Source organism: Rhinolophus sinicus, linkage group LG10 (genome assembly GCF_036562045.2).
Source record: "Rhinolophus sinicus isolate RSC01 linkage group LG10, ASM3656204v1, whole genome shotgun sequence".
In the NCBI taxonomy this organism is placed as follows: Eukaryota; Metazoa; Chordata; class Mammalia; order Chiroptera; family Rhinolophidae; genus Rhinolophus; species Rhinolophus sinicus.
In genome coordinates, this window is record NC_133759.1 from 42,818,670 (window position 1) to 42,837,080 (window position 18,411).

An 18,411-nucleotide genomic window follows, 5' to 3' on the forward strand; every position below is an offset into this window, starting at 1 on the left:
ATAATGTGTTCATGGATTAGAAGACTGAACATTGTAAAGATTTCAGTTCTCTATAATTTTTACCAAAATCTCAGCAAAATTTTTGTAAATATAGAAAATATTCTGAAGTGTATATGGGAAAGGCAAAGGAGATAGAATAGCTGAAACAATTTTGAAAAAGAAGAATAAATTGAAAAGAGTCAGGCTACCTGATTTCAAGATTTATTACATAGAAACCAAAACTGTGTGGTTTGACATAGAGATGACGTGTAGATCTAGTGCTAAGCAAAGAGTTCTTAGACTTGACACCAAAAGCGTGATCCGTAAAGGAAAAAAATGATAAATTGGACTGAGCCAAAATTAAAAGCTTGTGCTCTGTGAAAGACTCTATTAAGAGGATGAAAAAAACAACCTACAGACAGAGGGAAAGTATTTGCAAGCCACAAAATCTGCCAAAGTACTGATATATATATATATATATATATATATATATATATATATATATATATATATATATATATATATATATATCACCTGAAAACTTAACAGTAAAAACAAAATCAAACAATCCAATTTAAAAATGGACAAAAGTCATGAAGAGACATTTCTCCAAAGAGCATATATAGATGGCAAATAAGCACATGAAAAGATGTTGAACATCATTAGGCATTAGAGACATGCAAGTTAAAACCACAGTGAGGTATTACAATCCATCACAATGGCTAAATAAAAAAATAACACCAAATACTGGCAAGGATGCTGAAAAACTGGATGACTCAAACATTGCTCTTGGGAATGTAAATGGTACAGCCACTCCGGAACAAACAAACGGCTAGACACACAACTACCATGGGACCCAACAATTGATTGCACTCTTGGGCATTTATCCCAAACAAATGAACAATGTATGTTCACACAAAATACCTGTACACAAATGTTTATAGCAACTTTACTCATAATAGCCAAAAACTGGAAATAACCCAGATGTTCTTTAGTGGATGAATGATTTAAAAAACTGTGGTGCATCCATACCATGAAATAGTATTCAACAATAAAAAGAAATCAACTATTGGTACACACAGCTACATGATGAATCTCCAAAGAATTATACTGAGTGAGAAAAGCCAATCCCAGAGGTTACATGTAAGCATGATTCCATTTATAGAAAGAACAATATTATAGATATGGAGAACAGAGTCATGATGACCAAGGTTTAGGGGTGAGGTGGGGAGGGAATGGGTGTGACTATAAGGGGGCGCAGAGAAAGCTTGTGCTGATAGAACAATTCTGTATCTTGTCGTGGTGGGTACATGTAACTACACACGTGATTACAGTTGCATAGACCTACACACACTCGAGCACTTGTAAAACGAGGTATGATTATCTCTATCCTACAAATGGGGAAAGGCGGCTCGGAAAGGTTAAGCCACCTGGCCCAGGGCCTCTGTCTCTCCAGAGCACTCACCCATGACCACCCTGTACACTCCCTCTGCCCTTGCAGGCCACACCGGCCAGCAGACAAAGGACACAGAGACCCCATCTTGACACCCCTGCCGGCATATGGACCTGCTCTCTTCAGACAGGGCCCGGGAAGGGTGAAGCCCACCTGGCAAATCTTGATGGGGGAAGGCCGGGCTGTGTCCCCATGTGGCTGGGTTAGCTTCTAGGAGGGAGGGAGGGAGAAGGGACATCCCTGCTTCTCTTCTGTCTCCATCCCCATCCAACTCTGGCCCCAGCCCCATGCCAGAACATAGGGGACACTCCACACCACCCATCCCTTCCTGCTCCTTCCTGACCCATGTCCCTGTTGAGTCACCACCCCTAATCAATGCCATCTACCCTTTTCCAGAGCTGAACTTCATCACCCAGTCCCCAGAGCCAGCAAGACATGGGCTCCATTTTCCAAACCCTGACGCCTTCCATTTAAGCAGAACACGTGGAGGGGTGAGTTGGAGATGGGTTTTACTTGGGCTGGGGGTGGGGTAGATCTGGGAAGAGAGCGCTGTGAGGGGGCTGCTAATGGATGGTCAGCTGAGCAGGAAAGGGAGGTTTGACAGCAACTGCCTTTCCTCTGCCACTCTGGCAGGGACACAAGAATTATGCATGCTCCCTTATACTGCTTTGGGGAAATTCCCACACGTCCCTTTTGCGTTTGCATAGGGAGTATGACACAGAATGCAAAGAAGGAGGACAGCATCACGTTGCACAGTGAACTGAGTCTCAGTTCTCTCATCTGTTAAATGGGGACAGCACAGCCTCTCCTTGTGAAGGTCAAGCAAAGATGACTCATGTAAAGTGCTTAGCAGAGTAGCTGGAACATAATGGGTGCTTAATAAATGCTTGTTGAATGAATAGACATGCTAGGTGCCTAATGCATGTTAGTTAAATGTGGCACTCCTCTCTCTGGGGTCAAAATGTTACTCATTCTTCCAAAGCCAGCCCATCTGACAGCTCTGAGCGCTTTCTCTGTCTCCTAGCTGGGCTTAGGCACATCTTCCTCTGTGCTCCCGAAGCCGTTTCTTTGGGCCTCTGTCATTGCCCTGCTCAGTCTACCTTGCATTATGTATCTATGAACCTTGAAGTCCATGCCCTGTATCCCCATTCCCATCCCTGGGGGGGACCAGAGCTCACACTGCTCTTTTTTCGGCATCAGACCCAACTTACCTTTCACAAAACCATCCTCTGGGCCTAAGCTGAGAATCATCATCTCATCTGACATTCCCAGGAGGCAGTGTTAGCCCTTTCACAGATGGGCAGACTGAGACCAGAGAGAAGTCACTCCCCAGCCAGGAGGTGGGAGAGCCAGGACACAACTCCATGATTCTGAGCTCGCTGCCTACCCTGCCAGGGCCGGGAAGATGAGTAACTACAGACCAAACCAGGGAGGGAGCCGACGGGCAGCTGGCCACGTGCCTCCGTCCCCCCTCAGAGATCACCCAGACCTCTTGCTTCGCTGAACTTTTGTTTATCACCCAAGCACTTTGAGACTAACCAGATTGTTTCCAAACACATTACATAATTGCTCACATATTTATTTAATGCCATCTCTTGAATATTAAACAATTGATAATATGGAACAGAAACATGGGCCTTTAAACCCAGCAGCTTTTGACAAGCGTGGGTAGGGAAGGAGGTTGAGGAGAGCCATCTATGAGCCATCCACCAGAGAAGGAGGCGACATCTCCGCTCTCCTCCTCCTGAGATGGGTGAAAGGCTTCCTGTAGTGGAATTTTCACCGTGGGGTTCAACCTCTTTTATTACGTAATAACAAAGATGCATTATGTCTTCCGTAAAGGATGCTTGGAGCCGGGTTTGTTTGTTTACGAGTGTTTATTATGCACCCGCTATGCACAGTCGCTGTTGTGCTTTTATTCGCCCCTGGGAGACCCTCAGAATGAAACAAAGGAGACCCTGTCCTCATGGTGCTGACACTCCAGCAGACAGGTGACCAAATAAAGAAGATGGCTGCAGGGCATGACAAGCACCGTAAAGAAAACAAAATGGGTGGCAGGGTGGGGAGCAGTGGGTGGCAGGTAACTGCGCCGTCTCACTGTTAGAAGCAGCCAGCCCTGCAGAGATCCAGGGTGAGTGCGAGCGTTCCCAGTAGATGGGAGGTGCAGTGGGGTTGAGGAAAAGCAAGGAAGGCAGGAGCCTGGAGAATGGTGAGCGAGGGCCCCACCAGGTGGTGAGGGCAGAGGAATGCCTGCCCAGGGCTGATCGCACCAGGCCTAGAGGGACCCCACGCAGAGTATGAGTTATAATCTGTGTGCAGTGGCAGAGCTATTGGAGGCTCCTAGCAATTTGAATGTTTGCAAAATATCCCTCTCAGCTGGGAGAGGACCAGGGGTGACGGGCGTATGGCTCCATACGCCAGGAAGGGCTGGGTCAAAGGTCTGGGTCTGGAATCCTGGGGGTGGTCAGGGAGAATATAGGGAAGGCACGGGAGGGGCTGCCCGGTCCCCAAATGCTAGTAGATCTGTCCAACATGATCACGAGTTTCTCCAGGGCAGCTGTGGAGGGCCTGGCCTGACCCAGGCATCACAGTAACACCAATGACATCAACGATGGTAACAGTACCTCAGCTTTACTAAGCGCTTCCCATGAGCCAGGATGTGCCCTGATCCTCACCACCAGCCTGTGACATGCATATTTTCACTGTTCCCATTTCACAGAAGAGGAAGCCAAGGCACAGAGAGGTTGAGTAAAATGCCCAGGGTAGTTCAGCAAGTAAGTAGCAAAGTTAGTCCATCTTGACTCCACACGTATGGGCCTCGATCCATGTTGGCTGAATAAATTAATACCAACAATAGCAGTAATGATAGCAGTCACTTAATACAATTCTGGATGTGTGTCAGGCCCTATGCTAAGTGCTTTTAAAAATATTAATCATCTAGTCTTCACAACAGCCCCATGAGGTAGGCACAACCACTATCCCCATATTACAAAAGCAAAAACTGACGCACCGAGTGCTAACCCACTTACCCTAGGTGGGATTCAAACCCAGGAGGTCTGACTCCAGAGTACAGTTTTTTAGCAAAATGCAGTGGAAGTGGAGGAAAGGAAAGTGAGGTCTGTGTTTCCAAGTCTGGGCTCTTGGCCACTTGCTCACAGGCATTCAACAGCATCCTGTCTGGGCGGGGCTTGGGGTGTGGGTAGGCATGCGAATCCGGGCAGGCCCTCCTGGAGTCATGGGCGGCCATGAAGGGCCGAACTGGCCTCCCCAGAGTCTCCTGGCTCCCCAGGGGCCAAAGCAGAGGGCCTCCCGGAGACTGACCTGCCTGCAACCGCTGAGATGAGCCATCACGGCCTGAGTAGAGAACTATCACCTCCTCGAGCAGGGAATGGGGAAATCCCTTCAGAACATCCAGAGAGAAAATGAACTGAGAGAGGTTAATGGAGTCTGAGAACGTTTATGGGAAATGTTTTACTCCAACTCGGTGCCACAGCAACACCCAAAACATCCTCAGTGGAAATCCCTTTTAAGTAAAAATTACAGGCAACCTTCCTTATAAATAAATCCGATTAGCAGAATTTGCACATTGGGACAATGTATTAGGCTGGCATAACTAACACCAGGTTGCAAAACAACTCAGACCCCCTCAGAGGGGGGCAGCAATCCCCATCTGAGGGGCAGTGCTGGCAGCCGGGGGACAATGCAAGTGAAAGTGCTCTGTAAAAGGTGAAAGCTTGCACTATACAATCTAGGGCTTTAAAAGTCCTTGAGGCTTCTTAAATGCCTTATCCTTTTAGGGAGGTGGAACATTTCCTTCTTTCCTGTTTTCCTCAGTGAGAGAATGGAGAAAACCATACGCCCTCTGCCTAGCCAGAGTCCAAAATACAAGGGATGGAGCCAGTAGGTTGGATCAGTGCACCCCAAACCTCTGTTACCAATCTGTTAACTCCAGGAAGCTCTTCTGTGCAGGTTCCGTCTGGGAGGCAGTGAGGCTCAGTGTGGATGACCTGGCTGCACTGCTCATAGACTCTGGCTGTGCAGTCCTCAGCACTTGTTTAAATGCTGTCCCACCTCAGTTTTATATTCTTTAAAATGGGAGTAAGAAGTCCTTCCTTTTGAAGACTTTGGCAGGACTGAGCAGGAGAGAAAATCTGATGTATCCAGCACGTGGCCTAGGTCTTTGTTCTCCTGGCGGCACCAGGGGGAACAATTGCCTCAAATTGGGAAGCCCCCAGGCCCCTTTCCTCTGGGACCATGTCGGTCTCTCTAACTACACAAGCACTGGGAATAGGCAGTGTGCCTTCTGTATTACTTGCTAGGGCTGCCGTCACAAAGCACCACAAACTGGGCGGCTTAAAGTAACAGCCGTGTTGTCCCACAGCTCTGGAAGCTGGATGTCCAACATCAAGGTGTCAGCAGGGTTGCTTCCTTCCAAGCCCCAGGAGGCCTCTCCCCCAGCTTCTGGAGCTTTGGTGGCAGTCTTTGGCGTTCCTGGGCTTCTGCTTCCCTCTTCACACCACCTTCCCTCTGTGCGTGTCTGTCTCTGTGCCCAACTTTCCCCCCTTTTATAAAGACAGCAGTTATATTGGATCAGAGCCCACCCTAATGACCTCATATAAACTTGCTTGCCTCTGTAAAGACCCTATTTCCAAATAAGGTCACATTCACAGGTACAGGGCGGGGTGGGGGGGAGTTAGGATTTCCACATTTATTTGAGAGAGGAAGAGATGCAATTCAACCGATAACACTGTCATAATTGTTTGAAGCTGATTCTGAATGGGCTGCCAGTTTATTCATGACATTTCTCAAATAGACTTAAAGAACATTTTACATCATTTTCCAAAAAAGCAGCATGCTTCTTGAAATCACAGACTCCTTAGTTTCCAAAAGATTCCCCATTGACTCTTGGCCTTCACACACTCCCATCTAGGTCTCTGGCAATTATCTTACGTCAAGAGTGAATGGGTTTGAACCCACACTTTTTGTCAGCCCAACTGTGTGCTGGACTCTGGGAACACAGGATGCCAGGGTCCCAGCCTTGGAGGCGGTCACAGGGGAGGGAGAGGCAGGCATGCAGCGGGCTGTTAGTGGGCAGGTGGTGGCTGTGGCCACCAGCGCCTTTCCCAGCAATGATCTTCAAGGGTGAGGACAAAAGGCTGCTTCTGTCTGTCCCTTAAAGAGGGAAATGTGCTTCCTGAGAGTTCCAGGTCCGTGGGAGAACCCCAGTTGCTCTTTGTGCTGTCAGATAACTGATCAGCTTTCATTGTGGGATGAGACCCGCTCCTGAGTCCCTGCCTACACAGAAGTCCAGAAGTGCAAGGAACCCCGAGCCCATCACCCCACAGCGTCCTCAGCTTGGCCAGGAGAGATGAGGGGTCTGCTGGTAGACACTCCCGCTTCTTGCCCAGGTCCTCATTCTTAATATAAAGGTCCCACATCACTTGAACTGAGAGCCAACAACCTATATTTCCAATGCCACAGTGACTACTGAGAACAATGCACTGAGAGCTGGTCCACCTGCACCAGAATAGGCACAAGCACAGCTATGTGCTGGGTTCGAATCCCAGCGCTGCCAGTCTGAGCTCTGTGATCATAGGTGAATCTTGACACGTTTTCAGTCTCAGTTTCCCCATGTGCAAAGTAGGGACAGTTCTTACCTCCCAGATGAGGCAAGTCTATTAAGGACCTTGTGTGATACTGGCCACCAGCAGGCACGCTCCCTCTTCTCTCTCTGGGCTTCAGTTTCCTCCCCTGCAAACAAGGGATTTGGACCAGGTGGGTTCTGGCCAGCTCCGTAGGGCTTCTGGGAGGGGCCTCCAGGAAGTCCAGCATCTGGAGGGGCAGAGGAAACCTCCCACGCCCACAGGCCTGCTCTGCCAGGAGCTATTGTGTGACCTGGAGCAACTGCTGCCTGCTCTGCACAGGCCTGGTGGTTCTGGTGACTAGTGAGGTGCCCCAGCCTCGGGCCGGCATGGGGGTGCTGAGCTAACCAATACAGAAGGGCCTGGTAGGGCTCTGCTCAAAACTATTTGCGCCATCTGAATCCAATGGGGTCAAAGGCTACCACGTTCCCAAGGTCACTGAGCTCCCTCAGGCCTCTCTCTCAGCCTTGGCCTGCCTGGGGTTTAGGGTGGCCCTCCCCAAGGTCAGTAGGGGAACTAAGAAGGGACCCACCTTTCCTTCACTAGACCGAGAATAATAAAACTTGTGGGATCTTATTGTTAGAAGGAATTAAATAACTCCTCAAAAATCCCACCCACTGCTAAAAGCTTTATCCAGTCCTTGACTGGTAACTTTTCTATTTCTTCCTGGTTACCTCTAGGGTGGGGACCTCACTACCTGTTGTGTGGCAAAGCCTGGAGATGGCAGGCATTTTATGCATAAATAACCTGGCACTCCTCACTCAGGGCATTTTGACGCTTACGTTAGGCACAGTTCTGACAACATGAGTTGTCTGATTTCTTAATCTAGAGAATAGAAAACCCTGCTCAGGTTTCACTTCTCCTGGAACCATCCACTAGGTAACTTTCACCCCTATGAAAATTAATCACTTTCTCTAGCTCTCTGTCCTGCAGCTCTTCAGATGTGCCTCTGTTGCGGAATGTATCATATAGTGTTTTATTTGGTTGTTGAGTTACATCTCTCCTGCTAAATTCCAAAATCCCCAGGAGGGGCAGAGTAGAAGAAAGAACTTGCTTGGGGCTTCGACTCAAATAGGTCTGACTTTCAGCCCCTGTTTCCTCCCAGCGGTGTGACCCAGAGGAAGTGATCTAACCTCTCTGAGCGCCAGTGTCTTCAGGACCCTCTCCCTCCCTGAACCAGTGTCCAAGTCTTGCTTATCTCTGTATCCCTCGTTCCTGGCACACAGTAGGTGCTCAGCACTTGTTGAGTAAATGAAGTCAAGGAGGCCACCAGGTGGGGTCCATTGTGAAGTGACAGGGAAGGGAGTTTGCTACTGGAAGCAAACACACTGCAGTTGTGGAGAGCTTGCAGAGTTGAAGCCAAGAGCAGAGATACAACGGCCAGGAAAATAAGATACACATGCTTAAAATGTGCAGCAGTCCGGGGCTACTTAGTGAAGGGACAGCAGAGGTAGACACGCTCGGGAGAGCCTCACATCACCGCCCCGCAGTCGCCCCGCAGGAGTCGTGAGTGCCGTGGTCCCTGTTCAACAGAAAAGTACTCATTTACTACCTGTGTGAAGGACACTGTGTTTTAAAAAGCGGAAGAGTCTAGGAAATGAAGGAAGTGCATAGGTTGACTAAAGAATATGTTTGCAGCATAGATGTTAAACTATTTGTCAAACAGGAGCTGTTGTGCTTAGCAAAATATTAATTCACTTAAAAATGAAAAATAAATAGTCAGGGGCAAGTTCCTCACCCCTGAAATGTTTAAAATAAAACAAATAGCATGAGAAGGGGAAGATACAGGAGCTGGAAAACCACTCATGTGGAAATGCTCCTTCTCCAGTGATGTTAGAGGAAGGACGTGAGCTCTGCTTCACGAGAAACAAGAAATCTTTTCTTCCTGTTCTCTGTAAACCCGGAGAAAGCAATTGGGGATGTTATGAGGGAATAAGCAAGGAGTGTCTGGGGCCAAGAGAAAGGGTGGGTGGGAGACTCAGTCACCTTTTTTCCCTGTAGACCAGGGAGGCTTCCTGGAGGAGGTGAGATCGGGCTGTTTGACCCAGGCCTTCCCCACCTCTCCTCTCCTTTCCCCACTGTTCACACTCTCATGGCCTGTTTCCCTGGAAGCCTCCGTTCTTGGGTCCAGCTAGATGCACACGTGACGGCCCCCCTTTCCTCACAGTCCCAGGGCCACTCTCTACACCAGCCAGTCGTACAGTGAGTCCTCAGAACAAAAGCACTTCCAGGTAACCAGGACTAGAGCCAGGGCACTGCTGATAGGATCAGAGACGTCAAGTGAACAGTGGCCCAGGAGGAAGCCAGGGACAGACAAATGCCCGCTACCCACACTGCTTTTGGCAGAGGTCACTGTTTCGCCAGGCACACGGCTCTGTGGAGGCCAGCCCACGCACCTGGTGGCCGGCCATGCTCCCCCGCCCCTCCCACCCCTGCCTCCCTCCTTGCTGATCTCAAGGCCAGAAAGGGAAGCAGCCCTGTTGGCAGCCAGACTGGGTACTGTGCAGGGTGTAGCTGCCGGCTGCAGTCTTCTGCAGTGGCTGTTAGTACTGAAGCCGAGAGGTCAGAATAGGGGTTTGTGTCTGTGGCCTGGAACCCAGCGGGGACACCAGGGGATTCTCCACCATCTCCAGCTCAGGTATGGGAGGTTTTGCCAGGCACTGCCCAGGGTCCTGGACTGTCTGGGCCCCTTAGGGGCCTGGGTCTCCAGGGCAGGGTGTTGCTGAGATGAAAACAACTTAGTGTAAGTGGAGGGACCTGCAAGGCTTTGAGTCCTAGGCTGGGAGGGAGGCTAGAGGGTGAGGCCTGGTCCACCCACCTGAGCCCTTTGGAATTGGAAAGGAGCCCCGCTGGGGGGACAGTCTCTGGTGCCTTTCCAGAGGGCTGCTCTAAGCGGGTAAGGGCGTGAGCTCTGAAACCAGGCTGCCCAGATTCAAGTCCTGCTGCTTGTGTGCAACTTTGTATGTTTATTTTGGTCTCTCTGTGCCTCAGTTTCCCACCCTGGAAAATGGAGGTGGTGATAACAGTACCTATTTCATTTGGCTGTTGTGAGGAACAAATGAGATGCTAGATGCAGCCTCTTAGCACAGGTAAGTGCTCCGTAGCTCTGAGCGTCGTCACTGCTCTCTGTTACTCCCTGAACGTGGGACTGTCCTTCAGAGGCCACAAGGTCAGCCCTGAAAGTAAAGTGAAAAGACCCTTTAGGCCACCTGCCTGTTTTGTAAGTACAACTACAAGGAGACAACCCAGGTTATGGCCTCAGGCTCCAAGTCAGACAGACCAGGCTGCAAACCCTTTGCTTGCAAACTTTTCAGCTGGGAAGCCTTAGACAAGTTCTTGCTGTCTGACCTCCGTTTTGTTCCTGTGTGAAGTGGAGATAATTATGGGACCTACTTCATAGGATACTTGTAAGGATAAAATTATGCTGCACACATAAAGGGCTTATCCTGTACCTCCTACTTAAATTGGGAGCCACTGTCACCACCACCACCATCGTCATCATTACCATCACCATTGTTACTATTTATTGGTGTTGTTGTTATTGCTATTATTATAATTAATATCAGGAAAGGGAGACTGAGCGAGGGAAAGGGACTTGCCAGTGGTTCCATAGCCTTTCAGGGGGCAGGACAGATCCTGGCCTGGCCTGCTAACCCCTGTTCCTGTTGTTTCTGCTCCTTTCGCCATCTCATTGGCCCTTATTGTTGGTCTTCGTTGCCTCTCAGCACACCCTGCCGAGAGCTTGGTTCCTCCTTGCAAGCGGTCCCCCTAAAGCATCTGAGACCCCTAAAGCACTAACCACATTGCTTCTGGGCACAGGACTGGGGGCATCACAGAGGGAAAGCTGGCATCCCCAGCAGGCTAAGCCAGCAGAGAACAGGGTTTCCACATCCCCTTTCCAAAAGCCCTCCAGTGTCTCCAGTGTCCCCAGGGATCCCTGGCCAGGGGGAATCCCTAAAGGGGACAGGATACAGCCTTTCAGGGCAGATGTCTGGAAATTGCAGAACTCCTTGCGCCCTGAGAGGCTCCTTAAGAAGGAAAGAATTGGGACTCCAACTTCCACCACTTTCCTTGGGTACAGGGGCCAGGTCTGGGGTTCATCGCCAGAGGCCCTTTTCTGTTGGCAGATGTGGGCCATCTCTGCAGATTTGACTCTGTCTTCTCCACCTTCCGGCCATCAGAGTTTGGCCTTCCCTGGCAGGGAGGGACAGGACACAAGAGGAGCTAGAGAAGGGGGACAATGGAGCTCACTTTAAGGAGAAAGAAGAGTGTGTACTTATTTTAATAATATAAATGTTATATGAGCAATCATAATAATTGTTCCCATTTGAGAACACTTACTATGTACCAGGTGCTGTGCTAAGAACTTAACATATGTTATCTCAGTTAATCTTCACTACAGCTTTATCAGGTAGAAAATGTCAGTATACCCATTTTACAGATGAGTAAACTAGAAGTGGCTTACTTATTATATACCGTACGGTTACCACAGATGCCTAGTAGATGATACCAAAGAATGATAGCATTGGAGTGGAATATAATAGGGATTGTCGCAAATTGGAGAGAGACATTCAATTTTTTTTTTATTGAGGTATGAGGTGCGTACATTAAAGTGGGTAAAGTGCACTAATCTTAAATGTACCCCTTCATGATTTTTACATATATTTATACATGCGACCACCACTCAGATCAAAACATAGACTATTCATAGTATCCCAAAACGCTCCTTCTAAGCATTCAAAAAATTCTTTTTTAGTCTGCCAAACTGTCACAGTCAAGATTTGCCTAAGAAAACATGGTGACTCAATATTATGTGGTACCTGGATGGGATCCTGGAACAGAAAAGAGGACTTTAGGTAAAAACTAAGGAAATCTGAATCAAGTATGGACTTTAGTTAATATTAACATATCAATATAGATTCATTAATTGTGAAAATATAATATACTAATATAAGCTATTACTAAAAAGGGAAAATAGATGTGGGGTAGATGGGAGCTCTCTGTACCTTTCTTAGCAATTTTTTTGTAAATCTAAAACTTCTAAAATGAAAAGTTTACTTAAAAAAAAAAAGAAGAAGAAGCATTCTGCAAATACTCAAGTGAAATGTGAAATGTGTCCGTGGGCTGGACCTGGCCTCTGAGCTGTCAGTTTTTGACCCCCAGTCATCTAATGGCCTTATTTTACAGATGGGGAAACTGAGACCCAGAAAGGGGAAGCCCCTTGTGCAGGGCCCCACAGGTCAGTGCTCCAGCTGTAAGGAGTGGGGTCTGGGTAGTGGGTAGGGGCTGCGAGGGTCTCCCTGATTCTCTAAGTGCCTTCAGAGGACTGGTCCTGTAAGAAGCTGCCAGGCGCCACCTAACTTCCCTCTGCTGCTTCCTTCTGAGGTCTCCAAAACTTCCAGTTGAAAACCAGTTCTCCCACTGTCCTCAGCCATAGAGGGAGTATCATGGGCAGTTCCTATTCTGGGAGCAGGACGTGGCCTTCCTGCTTCAGCCAGTGTCAGTGCACCGTGCAGGTGTCACCGTGCGCAGCACAGGCTCTGAGGGGAATGTTGAATGGACGGGTGGGTGAAAAAATGAAGAAGGAAAGAAATGAATGGCACAGGGGGGTGGTAGGGGGAGATAAAGCATGCCAAGAGCACAGACTCTGCAGACAGATGGCCTGTGTCAAACCCTGGCTCCAGATGACCTTGGGCAAGTCACTGAACTTCTCTGTGCTTCAATTTCCATATCTTAAAATGGGAATAATGTGCATTACAGAATTGTTGAGAGGATCAAGGAATTAATTAACGTATGAGGAAGGGAAGGAATAACTTAGGAGAGGATGGACGGAGAAATGGGGGAGGGGTGATATTTAATTTTCATATTGGAACACAGAAACTTAGACAAAGCCCCGAGTCTGGCCACACCCAGAAAAGGGAACGGGTAGCATTAAGTAGTGGTGAGAACACAGATTCGGGAGCCAGGTTGCCAAGGTTCAAGTCCCAAGGCCACCACTTACTACCCATAGGGCCTTGGGCCAGTTAATCTCTCTGTGCTGCAGTGTCTTCCTCTGTAAAATGGGTGTGAGAACAGTGGTATTCACCTCACAAGGTTGTTATGGAATCAAATAGTTGATTGGCATGTGATCAGCGCTTAGGACTATACCTGATATATTTAAAACAATACTTGGCGCATAATGAATATTTATTAAGTAAATGGGAAAGGTGTTATGCCAGAAGCCCTGACCCTCCAAGCACTGTACGCTCACTCCCCTCCTGCATCTAGGTGAGGACCGCCCTTAATGCAGGCAGATAAGAAGAAGGCTGAACTAGCAGCCAGCTGCCCATCTCTATGGCCTCAGCCACCTCCCGCGAACCCCAGAGTAGGAAGCACTTCCAATATTTCTAGATTCTTATGCATAATTCCCAATTTTTAAACGTTGGCACTTAGTTCAATTTTATTTTAAGCTCTGAGCAAAACAAACAAATTTATTTTAAGCTGGCTGTTCTCCCAAGCAGTTGGTTCTTTTATTTTTACTCCTGCATATTAGAGCAAAGGAAACTGAGGCCCAGCGAGAAATGCTTGGACCCATTGTCTGACCACTTAGTGGAGCCAAAAGCAGTCTCCTAGTTCCCCAATCCTGGTAGCAAGTAACACGGGGGTCCCCAGGTAATAATCAACCAGACTTTGAATCAGGTGAGGGAGGGGAACTCAAGGGGGGATTTTCCTTGCAGTTCAGCCTGGGGTTCCTCCAGTAGCATGTTTGAAATGCATTGTTTGTTAACCAGATGCCACCTGCACTACATGTCAGGGGTACAGCTGAGCATTAAGCAGGGGCCTCCCCCACTTCCAAAGCTATAGCTAAGATTCACAGTGTTCAGAGCCCCAGCTTCCCTCCTAACCCTGGCCTAGCAGGTGAGGGGCCAGGATTCCAAGGGGCTCCTGGATCTCAAGCTGAGGGAGGGAGCTAGCTGTGACCTCTATGGCTAAGGAGGTCACTAAGTGAGAGCTAGAGGGGTTGAGGAAGGAAAGGAGGCGGGTTCTGGAGAGAAATTTTAGAGGGGTTTTTTGGGGGAAGAGGGTTCATTTAGAGGCTTATGATACTCTGAACTTGAGTTGCTTTTTCTTTTCTACGGAAAAACTGCTCTTTGATTCCCCTTTACTTAACACGCTGCGCCTCTGTTTCCTCATCTGTCGAATTGGGATCAAAATTGTACTCACTTCTTGCAGTTTGTAATGAGGATGGAATGAGATGACACATGCAGAGGATTAAACAGTGCAAATTAGTCGTTATCACTGTCAGTGGTACCCGGCCTGCCTGCTTGCACAAGTGGTGGCTTGAGAACCTTTCACTCTTGGCCTTTCTTTGCCCTAACTCTCTACATGTTTCTAATCTTTGCTTTGTCTGGAGAGTCAAGTACATCTACCAGCTGTAGAGTACCTCTTGGAGGTCAGGTTCTGTGCTAGACATTTTCTCTTCCTTGGCCCTCAGAGCAGCCCTGGGAAGCCAACACCATCTGATGGTGACATCAGATGAAGAACCTGAGTCTCTGGAAAGGAACATGACTTATCCAAGTTCACCCCCAGGTGGGGACGTGACCTTGAGTAAGCCCCATTACCTTCCTGAGCCTCCAGCTTCCTCATCTGTAAAATGAGGTACAGGACACCCATCCCAGGGTTGCTGTGAGGATCTGTGAGGTAATGAGTTGGAAAGTGCGTGGTCAGCTATAAATCCCAGCCAAACGGCTAGCATCAATGTGAGTCCTGCAGAGGCCTGCTCCTGTTCAGGGTTCAGTGCATTTTGGCTGCAAGAGCTATGGAGAAAAGTTATTTCAAGTGTCTTTTTCTTGGATGGTTTCCAAAATTCATCACCTCTTTTCCAGCTAACAGGTGCAAAGCTGGCTTCCTCAGGGGCTATGCTCAAAACAAGTAACTTCCAGTGGAATGACCTGGGAGGTGGAAAGGAGATGGGCACGATGATCCCATGGGAAACAGGATCACAGAGAAGGCCTCAGGCTATGGAGTCAGAGTCAGAGAAATGTGGGATCAAATGCTGGCTCTTCCACTTGCTAGTTGTCTGACCTTGAGCCAGCTGGTTAACCTCTCTGAGCCTCACACAGAGGAGTGTTACAATGAACGGCATAGTCACGGCAGCTGAGAAGAAGCAAAGCACTGGGGTCCACAAACATCCCATGAGACCAGTACCAAGTCCAAGGATGGGGCTGCAGACTTTGCATGGAGTGAGGAGCAGGATGGAAACCAGTCGAGGGGACCCAGAGAAGGGTCAGCGGCTAAACCCGGAAGGGAAGACTGGTCAAGTAGGACTTAGCAGTACACATACCCTGAGCCGTGAGCAGCTGGATGGCAGGAACTGTGTACTACCCATCTCAGTGTCCTGACTCACAGCAGGTACATAGATTCATTTTTAAAACTGAATTTAACATTTACCTTCCTTTCTGCCTCATATCCACCCATGTAATCCTCCTAGTCTTTCAGTCTCCAGACCTATTGGCCTACCTCTGGGAAGTATGAAAGGGCACTGGCCAGCTCTGGTACCTGACAGATTTGGGTTCAAATCCAAACTCTCCCTTTTCTGGCTGGGTAGCCTTGGGCAAATTACCTCCCCCTCTCTGACTCTCAGTTTCCTAATCTGTAAATGGGCTAATATTGCCTCCCGAGCAGAGTTATTGTAGGAGTCAGAGACGATGTATGTGAAAGAACCCCACATGGTCCCTGACACACTGTGGGCATTCTGAACATGGCAGCAGTAAATGCTGCTGCTCCATGTAAGTGTAGCCCATCTCTGCCTTCTCTGCTCACATACAGACTGAATTCTCCACGGCCTTCACAATTTGTCTTTATGTCTCAGATGACACAATTCAAGCACCCAGACTGTATATATCCAAGAAGAAGGAAGTGTCACCTGTTCCCAGTGTCTTTCCACCATTTCCACACTGCTCCTGTGTTGATCGAACACCATAGGGCAACAGCATCCAGGAAGCACCTCAAAAAGGAGCTTCCATGGGCAAATCATTCTGAATCAAGGAAGAAATTGCCGTCAGGGAGTAAAACGCCCATCCATAATCACTAACACCATCCACTGGCTGCAGGTTTATTAGTGTCTGTGAATGTTTTCAGGTTGACAGTTCATGAATGAAGGGCTTTCTGGTCCCAAATCCCACGTCTGACTCTCAAGGATGGCCTGTAAACTCTGTGCTTTTGCTTGACTATTTACAGGTACTTCTCTAGTACCTGCAGGTCAGGCTGAAATTCTGAAAGTGCGACTGGCTCTGCCTCCCTGTGGCAGGAAACCTACTAAGATGGGGCCTGTGGGGCTAGGGCCTGTAAAGGGGGAGTTTGGGTTGTTTGTGCCCTTGAAGTCTGAAGCTGGCGAAGGTATCAGCCCAGAGCTTGTCCGTGTCTGGCTAGCGTCTTCTTACTCTACATTCAGTGCAGACTTTGTTCTGGGAGCCTCTTCCTCAGAACTGGAAACAGGGTGTGCCTTGTTATTAGTTGGGAAAATCCTGCTTTCACGCCTGGCACTATTGGAGGATCGCCATAAGAATCTGCGCAGGCCGTGGAGAGTTTATCTGTAACAGTGTAGCCTCACTGCTACCCTCTGAGCCCGTGGTGAGGTGTTGCCTGCAGAAGTCACACAGTTTAGTCCAATACACATCAAAATGCAGGGGCACAGTCTCTAAGCCCACTCTTGGCCCCTTCAGCCCCCTTCTCTTTCTCTGCATTTATTTAAGATTTCTCTCTACCCACCTTCCATGGGCAGGAAGGAATTTGCTCACCCTCCAAATTCCAAATTTGAGAATCTGAGCTTAAAACCACCCCACCCCCACCCCTTACCGCCTGCTCCAGTGCTGGCTCCCACCCCTGGCCTCTCCCTCTGGGCCCCTTAGCTAATTACAGGCTTCCCTAAATCGTTCTAAGGTAAAGCTAATTAAATCAGGGTCGGCCATCAATTTTCTGGCTCAGGACAGGCAGTCTGACACCTCTCTTCCACTCCAGAATCCTGAAACCACAGCTGGCACCTTCTTTTGAGTTTGAGTTTTATCACTTAGGGCTGATTTTAGGGAAAACAGCAAAACCGGACATTTTTTTAACTGCTCCTTCACCCCATGTCAGGGTGACCTTGTGGGATCAGGTTTAGGGCCTGAAAGAACGGGGTACAGCCAGATCAGTACTGCTAGGGCAGGGGTGTCCAAACTTTTTTCAATGGTTTTCACCAAGGGCCATATGCGGTAAAATACACAAACAGCCGGGCCACTCACTCAAGGTGAAGTACGTATTGCCTCACCTGGTTTATTTAAGTAAACTAAATATATTTTTGGAATTTGCTGCAGGCCAGTTAACAATGGATTGCGGGCCGCAGTTGGGCCGTGGGCCGCAGTTTGGACACCCCTGTGCTAGGGGAAGGTGTGTACAGAGACAAAGTAGCTGAGGGCTTCTCCTTGGCAACCCCCCCGTACTGATGCCCCAGCATCCACGTCAGGAAGTGTGTGGCATGAGTGCAAAGCGCTGCCTTGGGTCACAGTCCTGCCACTGGCTAGGTGGAGGTCCTCGGGCAGGAGGCGTTGCCTCTGGGGCCTGTTTCCTGGTCTGGTAATGACAGTGCCTACCTCAGAGTTGCTGAGAATTATGTGAGATGACACCTGCAGCAGTCAGCGTGGACCAAGTGCCGAGCCAATGTTTGTTGAATGAACAAACGACTACAAAGTGCCTGCCACCATGCTGCATACAGAGTAAACACCAAACAATATCTTGTCCCTCTTGGAATCCCCACTTGTAACTCTGAATATTCATGGGACGGGACAAGGTGGCTAAGTTCCTAAAATCTTTCTGTGAATAAATGTATTTCATGTTTTCCCTCTTTGAGATTCAAGGGCAAAAGAAGTCAGAAAGGGGTGGGGCGGGGGAGGGGTGGGAACTGAGGGCTCCATTCCCATGGCCTGCTTTTCCTTTTTCTGGGCCTCAGCGTCCCCCACTGTAAAGAGAAGCCACTTGCTCACTGTCACTCAGAATGAGTGACTTGCACAGTGACGCAAGGCTTTTTGTGATTCTCATGTTTGTGATTCTCAGCCTCTCCCTGCTCTATTACTCCATTAATTGTGTCCACACTAACTTCCTAGAAGGGGCCGATGTCCAAGACCAGCACATGGCCTTCACTGTTTGCCACCTGCCCCAGCCACTTGATTGTAGACAGTGAGTGACATGCTGAATTAATCAAGGAGACCCCCCAAAGGCAAAGAACACATTGGGGCATGCCCCTGTGTGGCTGAGGTCCCACAATGTGTGCCAAGGCCAGCACAGTGCTCAGGATACAGACTCTGGAGTCTGGTTTGAATC

General features: G+C 48.7%; 1 protein-coding gene across 11 annotated transcripts in view; it reads left to right on the forward strand.

Moving 5' to 3' along the window:
* Positions 1-18,411, forward strand: part of ATP2B2 (ATPase plasma membrane Ca2+ transporting 2) — a 360,324-nt gene that overhangs the window by 160,503 nt on the left and 181,410 nt on the right. For 8 of the 11 annotated variants that reach the window (XM_019732636.2, XM_019732642.2, XM_019732643.2 and 5 more), the window contains one exon: positions 1,829-1,923. The exons of 2 other annotated variants lie outside the window; for them this stretch is intronic. The gene's annotated coding sequence lies outside the window, so the exon portion shown is untranslated. Of the gene's footprint in view, positions 1-1,828; positions 1,924-9,689; positions 9,713-18,411 lie in introns of those variants that run through there. One more of the 11 variants, XM_074312990.1, reaches the window with a different exon arrangement.